The sequence below is a fragment of the Camellia sinensis genome, chromosome 9 (assembly GCF_055761805.1).
Source record: "Camellia sinensis isolate YWXY chromosome 9, ASM5576180v1, whole genome shotgun sequence".
In the NCBI taxonomy this organism is placed as follows: Eukaryota; Viridiplantae; Streptophyta; class Magnoliopsida; order Ericales; family Theaceae; genus Camellia; species Camellia sinensis.
The window spans coordinates 121757443-121767226 of record NC_138969.1 but is presented as its reverse complement, the minus strand read 5'-3'; the positions used below and the strand labels follow the sequence as shown (position 1 = coordinate 121767226).

The 9784-nt window shown below is 35.6% G+C and overlaps 2 pseudogenes across 1 annotated transcript; both read left to right on the top strand.

Moving 5' to 3' along the window:
* LOC114290888 (putative LRR receptor-like serine/threonine-protein kinase At1g53420) lies at positions 1 to 4320 on the top strand (annotated as a pseudogene). Its single transcript, XR_014341310.1, has 7 exons — positions 1 to 7; positions 190 to 568; positions 667 to 862; positions 1208 to 1344; positions 1848 to 1957; positions 2097 to 2307; positions 2464 to 4320. The product of XR_014341310.1 is annotated as a putative LRR receptor-like serine/threonine-protein kinase At1g53420 (transcript).
* On the top strand, positions 2729 to 4965 carry LOC114291687 (putative LRR receptor-like serine/threonine-protein kinase At1g29720 pseudogene; annotated as a pseudogene).
* The last annotated feature ends 4819 nt before the right edge of the window (positions 4966 to 9784 follow it).

Sequence of the window (9784 nt, the reverse complement as noted above, 5' to 3'; positions counted from 1 at the left end):
ATGTTCCGTAATTGCATCCGTTTCCAAGCTAACTGAAGCAACACACCGAAACAAAATTTTGATTCTTGCATCTGGCTTACCTTTTCAGGTGTCAAGAGCAAATTCAAACATATACAAATATTTGAAACTTTTGTCCCTTCTTACTTTCTTTTCCTTTTATGTGTGATAACTTCTGAACGTAATTTTCAGAGGAGTATTCATTGCATATAAATTGTGGTGGAGCAAGAACCACCATTGGAAACATAATATATGAAGCAGATGAAGACACAGGAAGTCCAACATAATTTCTTTCAGTATCACCGAATTGGGGTACTAGTACTACTGGACTCTTTTGGGATACTGACATAGATGGGATCTATGTTGCCAAAAAAAAAAAAAAAATCAATTATCACAATGGATGACTCTCAGTTGTACACAAATGCTTGACTCTCTCATTTGTCTCTTACTTACTATGGGCATCGCTTAGCAAATGGGCAATACAGTTACACTTCATTTTGCTGAGAGAATACTCAGAAACAACCAATCATTTCAAAGTCTTGGAAGACGCATATTTGATGTTTTTATCCAGGTACTTAGTGACTTTGTGATTGTGCTTGTCAAAAAAGACATTGTGATTGTTCATTCTAGATGCACCAAAAGCGTATTTGATTTCATTTGTTGTTACAGGATGTACTGGTTTTGCCAGATTTTAATATAGAAAATATTGCACATTGGGTTGATAAGGCAGTGGTTCAAAAGTTCAATACACTTGTGAAGAATAATACTATGGAGATTCGCTTTTATTGGGCAGGGAAAGAAACAAGAGTGGTCCCCACTAAAGGAAATCATGGTCCTCTCATATCAGCTATTTCTGTGGAATCTAGTTTGTTTTCTTATGTATAGGGGCTAACCTCTTTTCTTTTCTCATTAGTGACGATTCAGCACTCTCTCTCTCTCTCATGCTTGTGCTAGAGATCCATGCATGATATTCTAGAAGTTATTCCTTAACTTTGAGACCTAAAAATTCATGATCTAAAAACAGAGATAATTTGCAATCTCATAATTTCTAAGTTTTTGTCCTTCCTAGTTATTTTGTCTTTGATTATCAAATAATTTTTTATAATATGAATTTTGAATGATTGTATTGTTCCAGCTGTGGACAGAACTTGCAGATAGCAAGCAATCTTTCTGTCTAATTATTTTTTATTTTTTATTTTTGTGTGTGCAGATTTCAAGCCTCCTCTAGAAAAGAAAACGAAGATATTCATTATAGTTGGAGTTGTGGCTTTATTATTGTAATTCTATTTACTTTTTGGCGGAAAGGCCACTCAAAAAACAATACCTCAAGGGAACAAGGTGCTTAAGGCTACTCCACAGTTTGTGATTTTTTATATTTTGAATAGATAACAAATAGCTTTCATAGAATCCAACAATTACAGGATGTAAGAATAATGTAACAAGATGTATGCCTTTTCCAAACACCTGAAACTACTATTTTTCAACAACAATTAAAGATGGAAAACGGACTCACAAGTTTTTCTTGTTTTGACTGTTTCTTTAAAATTCAAAATGTCCTTGCCTTAAAAAAATTGTAAAAGAAACACATTGACATGTTTTCAAATGTTGTGGGATATAGAAAAAAGTACTTAGATTTATAAACAAAAGAAAATCAGGAACCTCATAACAGGCAAGGATTATTTGTATCCACTGAAAGATTACAAGTGCTCTTTTTGTTCATTCCAACTTTTACGCAACCAAACAAATGATTAGTGTTTTTCCATTGGATACCTAAATACTTGGCCAAAAAGCAAAGTCACTGCTTTGATGATGCAGTAATTGTTCTGCTTGTTCTTTTGCTGATCTAAGAGGACTGGAGTTGCAAATGGGCTTATTTACTTTCAGACAAATACAAGATGCAACTAACAACTTTAACGAAACAAATAAAATTGGAGAAGGTGGTTTTGGATCTGTCTATAAGGTATATACTAATCCATTAGATATATTTATATCTTTTCGTTGTAATGTGCAGTTTGAATTTTCTATTAGTGTAATCATGTTGAGATGTACATTCCATGCTTTAAAGGTTACTAAATAAAAACTTTGTTATTCCATTACAGGGTGTTTTATTAGATGGTACAGTGATTGCAGTTAAGCAACTTTCTTTCAAATCAAAGCAAGGAAATCGTGAATCTGTTAATGAGATAGAAATGATCTCTGGTTTGCTGCACCCAAATCTAGTAAGATTGTACTATTGTTGTATTGAAAGGGATCAACTACTCTTGGTATATGAATACATGGAAAAAAATAGCCTTGCCCGAGCTTTGTTTGGTAATTTAAAGTTTTTAATCAATTGTGTACGCTCTTTTAGTTAGTATGATCAATATGAAAACAGTATGACCACAATTACTAACAATGAATATGTTATATATTTTTGATATTCTTTTTTTTTTCCCTCCTCATGATTTGGGTATTTATTAATTATAGGTCCAGAGGAATGCCAATTAGAATTGGATTGGCCTACCAGAGTAAGAATTTGTATTGGCATAGCAGGAGGTTTGGCATTCCTGCATGAGGAATCGAGATTGAAATTGTTCATAGGGATATCAAGGTTACCAATATACTACTTGATATGGATCTTAATCCTAAGATCTCTGACTTTGGTTTGGTCAAGCTTGATGAAGATGAGAACACCCACATTAGCACCAGAATTACTGGAACTATGTAAGCTACCAATTTTCTTCTCGTAATGATGACCTATGCTCTTCGATTCTTTCAGAAGTTTGTATATCAGAAAATCTCGCCTTAGAACATGATATAATTCCATTACCTTTTCTTTCATCTCCAAATCATGACTAAACATAAGTAGTGCTGATTAATTACAAGTTCAAATTGTTGAAGTAACCAACAGTTATCCCTGTCTAACACATTTTTGCTGACTTTTTATGATTCTGATTTGTTAAAACACTGAGAATTCCTAATTTATGTTTGTGAACTCATTTGACCAAGAAAGTTCCCCAACAGGGAAACCGGTAGCCTTTGTGGATAGATGTCTCTTGTTAGGAATCTGCATTTCCAATGTAGCCTTATGGAATAATTGGTAGTTGTATAGATCCACATTTACTGAATTGGATTATCTGCATTTGCAATGCAAGTTTACTTATGGAATAGTTGGTCATTGTATACATCCACATTTACTGAATTGACTTACGTGTACTTGTAATACGATAATATTGTTAACTTGATGTTTCATCTGTATCTTAGTTTCCAAAATGAATTAAAAAAGAGAAGAAAAAAGGTATTTTCATCTTTGTAAATTGTAGTAACTTGCAAAGTTACTTTGGATAAATGATTAACCAACTCATGGACCACGGTGGAGTTGGAGTAAGAGAGATATGTTCCACAGTTAGACCATATTGTGTATAAATACCACAAGTCTGCAATGGAAACCAAATTTGAGCGCAAAATTGGAAATTACAGTCAAGCCTACCACAATGGAATCGTATCCATAACTCAACTTTTACAGTAATTATATTGTTACAGTATAGCTTTTATATATGTCAATAAACTTTTCAATGTTTAGATGTGTTGTATTGTTACAAAATCTATTTCAAATTTCACTAAGGTAACAAAAAAAATGAAGTTCTGATTAGTTACCACACTTTTATGGCCATAAACTTTGAACAAATGCTTGAAAAATTGCCAAATTTACTCATGTATGCTGGCATTTATCATGTCAAACTACTGTTGTTGTTGTACATGTACGTAAAAGCTTACATTGGTAAGATTGACAAAATAATGTTTGTTGTGTAGAGGGTACATGTCACTAGAATATGCATTATGGGGTCACTTAACCCATAAAGCAGATGTTTACAGTTTTGGGATTGTCACTTTGGAAATTATTGCTGGAGAGAACAACATGAAATATCGTGCTATTGAAAATTATGTTTGTCTACTTGATTGGGTAAGATTACCTAGTTCTTGAAGTCTCTTGATTGACAATAGAAAAAAGATACTTGCATATAAACAAATTACAAAACACTCACAAGGGGTGGGGCCCACATACTATGGGACCCACTCTATTGTGAGTGTTTTATGATTTGTTTGTGTGCATGTAGAACTACTGTATTGATGACACAATTTAAAACCATTTTTCCTTACTTTAGGATTGACCAATCCATTTAAGCTTAATTGGCTTGCTTTAACTCAAGTTAATGCAAAGGCAATTGAACTACCTGAATTGGTTGTCTAAAGTATGATTTTAATTGATTGACAGTTATTGTTTCCAATGCTTTAAATTCTCAATTGGATTGGGTATTCTCTCTTAATTTAAATGATAATGAATTACCAGTGTTCATAATTACAGATATTCCAATAATCCTTGATATTTATTTTTGAGTATGAAAAGGATTTCTACTGCAAAACAAGAGCGTAAACCCAAAATACAACATTGCTTTTATGAGTCAAACTCACTTTTAATTTTGTAAGTCCACGTTGATTGACCTATAATTAGTTATACTCGAGTCTTGGTTGTGTATTGCTACTTTATATCTTGGGTTCTTTACTGACTTATTACTTATCATGAGAATACATTTGTTGTTCTTATTTCAGGCACTTGATTTACAAAAAAAAGGAAATTTAGTAGAGTTGATGGGTCCAAAGTTGGGTTCCAATTTCAACGAGGAGGAAGCAATAAAAATTATTAAAGTGACTTTATCTTGCACTAATCAATCTTCGGTGGTTAGGCCGACCATGTCTGCAATAATAAGAATGCTTGAAGGTGATATATGTGTCAAAGAATTGATGATGGATCAAAGTGAATATGGTGATGACTTAAGGTTCAAATCCCTTAGAGACAAATACTATGAGCTACAACGCCAGAACTCAAGCGAAGGTCAAACCCTCATTGATTTATCAGAAATAGCACAAAATGGCTCGTCCTCTACAACTTCTCATGATCTCTACCCAATTAGTCTTGATTCTCATTAATGAAATCCAACTTGGAATGTGTCATGGTGGCTTCATTACTCTGCAAGCATTACATGCATTGTTTTTTTAATTTTGGTTGAAAAATTTCATTCTGTTGTTTTTTAATGTTTCAAATGTTTAATGTTTGATGTTTTGGTGATTGTTAGTCTTTCGGTAACTTTGTCATATGTTTTCAGGTCATGTGATTTGTTTTTAGATAGTAGAATTTTGTTTTGGTTGAGTGGTTGTATTGTTGTTGAAGTTCTACAAGTGAAGAAAAGTCGAAATATAGAAAATATTGGGTATACCGCCTTAGTGGAGTATGAGACTCAATTGGTTTATTAAAATATTTGGTTTGATTTGGTATTGGTTATAATATATTTTTAATATATTATATCTGACTTTTGGAGGCTTAATGGGTATTTAATATTCAGTTTGATAGCAGTTAGGGTTTTGATAAAAGGGCTAAGAATAAACAATACTTTATATATATTGTTTTTTGCTCTTCCGAAGCAAAGTGCAGCGGCTATTTGACTATTCATTCTTGGTAACTGTGCTACAAATTGATTTACTTGTGGGAAATAATCTATTTTTCCTAACAACTAGTATTAGAACTTACGGTTTATTTGAGTTTATTTATTTGTGTAAATCAATAGAGGGGAATGTGAGTCCTTGTGTCATGACCCAAATCCGTATTTTTAGGTTTAGCGTCATAACCGACCAGTAATCTTGGGATTACTGAAGGCCTATGTCCTGAAAATCATATAAATGGAGGGGTTGTGGAAGCAAATACAAACATACGCCCATATAGCTGTGTGACATACATGAGATAGATAATTTAAAACTTTGTACATATGTATACATAACGTCGAAAGGTCATAAGTTATGCAATACTGTATAGGTATTATCAAAAGGGACCAGTCTTGTATACAGATAAACAAAAGCAAAACTAAACAAAACAAACTCTTAGCTTGGTCCACAAAACTTGACTTTTTTCAATAGAAACCTTCCAGGGAGGCATGGTGGGTGCCTGGCTGACTCAAAACTCAAACTTTAGGCCATCAACTCTAGGCTTAGTTACGCGCTTGGTCACCTACATACAAAATATAAATAGAGTGAGTGGGAGCCAAGTGAATAATAACAAAGTAAATGGTTAAATAAATGATGTCCCGTAACAAATTCAGAAAGCAGAAATAGAGTCATAATTCTTATTCTTTTTCAAAATCATATACAGAAATCAGAAATTCGTGCTTAATCATATATGGTACATCCATTAGCGCTAACAGATCAGATACAGAGCATTAAGGGTCATACTTAACCAATTCCATAAAGGAACCTCTAGTACCGAGAACAGATAACATGCTTAAGCCATGGTATTGTTACCCTCAGGCGAGGGCCATGAGACCACAGTATTATTACCCCCGGGCAAGGGCCATGAGACAACGGTATTATTATCCCCGGGCAAGGGCCATGTGCTAAGGATGTCACCAATACATTTCAGAAATTTGGACAATTATTCATTGTACAGGATATATCATTTCATAAAATAGATCTTAATTCATCATATAGAAAATAAATTAAGTTGAACATAGCTTTACTAAGTTATTACTTATAGATGGCTCCAGAAGCAGACAGACAGAACAGACAAATCAAATAGCTTATGGCACGTGACCTACACAAACATAACAGATACACATTGAAATACACGTTCGGAAGGCACTAAACTTACTTCTTTTCGTTCTTAGTATGTTTCTAAGTTTTATTCTCATATTAGGTCTTAATTAGGGCCTAGGAATGCCTAGCATGCAATGAGGATGTCAAAATGTATTTTGAAACACTTAACAAAATTTGCTAAAAACAGGGCCTTCGCTCAAGCGTAACTTCCTTCGCTCGAGCAGTCTGTATATTATGTGAGACTGAGGTCTTCGCTCGAGCACAACTCTAGTCGATCAAGCGGTGTTCAAAACATGAAAAATTTTGGGAGCATGCATTTTACGCTTGAGCCAGCTTTTGGTAGCTTGAGCAGAAGTGCAAAACAAAGGGTGGTTGCTCGAGCGTAGGATCTGTCGCTCTAGCGGAGAAGCAAAATTCTGGAATTTTCAATTTTTATTCCAAGCTTCAAAACTCGAATTCAATGGTTCAAAAAACACATTTTGGACCCAAAACTTGAGAAAACACTTGTAAACTCATAGAACTTCATGTTTTGAAGGTTATTTTGCAAAATCAAGTCAAAAAACAAGTGAATTCTTCCACATTCTTCCAAAGTAAACTTTAAAGTTGTGAAAACATAACATGCATGCAATGACTCGAATATAAAGCTTCCAAAACATGAATAGATGAAATGTTTTCAAGTGGAATCATAGTGAGCTCTTACAATATAGCAATGGTATGCTATTTGTAGACACCCTATTTTTGACCGCCCTTAAGACTTGGGCGTTACTGATGGTTTACTTGGTGATGAAAGATGTGCAGGGCAAATGTTCGATTTCTTCGGCAAGAGGAGAGTCAAATCCTAACCTCATACCCCATTTTGGACCAAAGCTATTTTGGATGGTTTTTAGACCTTAAAACCCTCTCTTTCAAAATATTTTTTGAAATAAAGTTCCTACGATGTTTCGAGGCTCGCATTTCGTTAAATGCTGCGCTTTTTGATAAACCAAGCGAGGACAAAGTGGAAATGAATGAAAGAGAGATGAAATCTTTGAAAAATATTTCAAAACACCTTGTTCGGGGGTTTGGAGTTGAATAAAAGAGGAGTAGAGAGAAGAAACCTAGTTGAAGAAGAAGATGGGCATGAATCGCTAAGAGAGAGTCAGGCGGCCCTCGCTAAATCAGGCCTATCTTTTTGCACCCTTGGAGTTCAGCCATGAGGCTACCACTGTTGGAAAGAAGACTTCCAGGGCTTGATTTTGCACTCAAGAATCTCCTAAAGCAGAGTCCAGATGGGGGAGATATGATTGGTTGAAGTTGGGCATCATTCTGGTTGGACCGAAACTGAGCAGTCTTCAGTAAAAGAGGATATCTCTTAGCATGCTTTGAATTTTGATACAAGGATGACACCATTGGAAATCTTACTTCCGGGGATTCAATTTTCACACAAGAATGACCTGAAAAGGCATCCAGATGAAGGAGTTAGGCTTGCTTCAAGTCGGGGACCAAGACTGATTTTTGCTGCAGGCAACTAAGGGAGTGTGCCAAGCACAAATGGAGCATGCCGACCATATGCCGACCAGAAATGATCCTTGCCAACCAGAAAAAGTATCTGACCGACTAGTTGGGGTGGTCGATCAACCAAAAATTTCCAGAAAGCCCAGAATTCTCAGATATTTTCCTCTCCAGCTATTGTGCACTGCATCAGATATTTCGACCAAATGCTCATATATTGCTATATATTGAGCCATATCTCATATATTGAAGTTTGAGCAAGTTTTGGGGAGTCTCTCTCTCTAAAGTCTCTCTCTCTATAATTTTGTGAGCAAAATTCCAGCCCCTCCCTCTAGAAGCCTCATTCTTCTCTTGTTCTTGAGCCTTAAGCTTAGAATTCTCTACACTTTTGCAAAGCGACCCTTAACCAAACTTGATCACCATTTGGATGAGGTAGCTTGGGACTTTGTTTGAGCTCCAAAAGGCTGATTTTGGCTCAGATTTTGGCTAGTTTTGCTGCTATGCTTCAAGGTGCTTTAAGGGTAAGCACTTCCCCCTTTCAAGCTTGTTTTTACACACTTGCTTTATCCCCCTTTTTCCATTGTTTTGGACTATTTTGGGGCTGTTTTTGGGGTGGTGTTGAACTACAAAAAGCTCTGATTTTCAGTCTTAGAAATGTTGGTTTAAGCCTTGTTTGGCTAGGGGGTTGTCTCTCCCTTTTGCTCCTTGGCTTGTAAAGCCTTTTGAGCCAATTTCCTAAGCTTTTGAAACCATCTTTTCTTGGCCTTTTCACCACTAAATTCCAGAGTAATTTTAGTGGTGGAAAGTGTGTTTTGAGGCCCCAAATGGGTGGGGGTTGTCCCCCCTCCTCTTCTCTTGTTCGCTTGTGTTGATGGCTCATCAAAGTAGCATGTTTGTTAAGCTTGTTTTGGCTCCATCTCAGCCTATTTTTGGCCTTATTTCAGTATGGCATACCTCTATTTTGGCTTAGTTTAGGCCACCCTTGCATGCTTTATACACTTGTAGTGTAATCCTTGCATACTAGCCTTGTATGCTTGCTATTTTAGCCTATAATTCTAGCATGTTTTGGCTCCACTCCAGCACATTTTTGGCCATTATTTAACATGCTTTAACTTTGTTTTTGGCTTGTTTGATCATTGGTTGCATGCTTCATGCACTTGTAGTGTAAATCCTCTTTGCTAGCCTTGCATGCATAATGAGTTAGCTTGTTATTTTAAGCATGTCTTGGCTTAGTCTCAGCCCATTTTTGGTGTTATTTTGACATTCCATAACTCTGTTTTTGGTTGGTGGAGTCACCTCTTGCTTGGTTTTTGCACTTGTAGTGCAATCTTGCCCATTGGCCTAGTGTACTTGGTGTTTTGGCCCTTCATGCTAGCTTACCTTGGCTATACTCTATATATGTTTTAGCATTATTTTGACATGCTTTAGGACTGTTTTGGGTGTTCTTGGCCTTTTGGGACTTGCTTTGTATAGCTATAGTGTAAATGGCTTCACTAGTCTTGAGTTTTGAGGCCACTACCATGCTATACTTGTGATGTTTGCATGCCTTGGCATCATTTGGCATGGTATTTCAGAGCTTATATCTTTGCCATACTCTCATGTTTATCACTCTTTAATTGTGTTTAAGAGTTGTGCCATTATGCCTTGTTTGTGAGCTAATACATGAGCATATCTT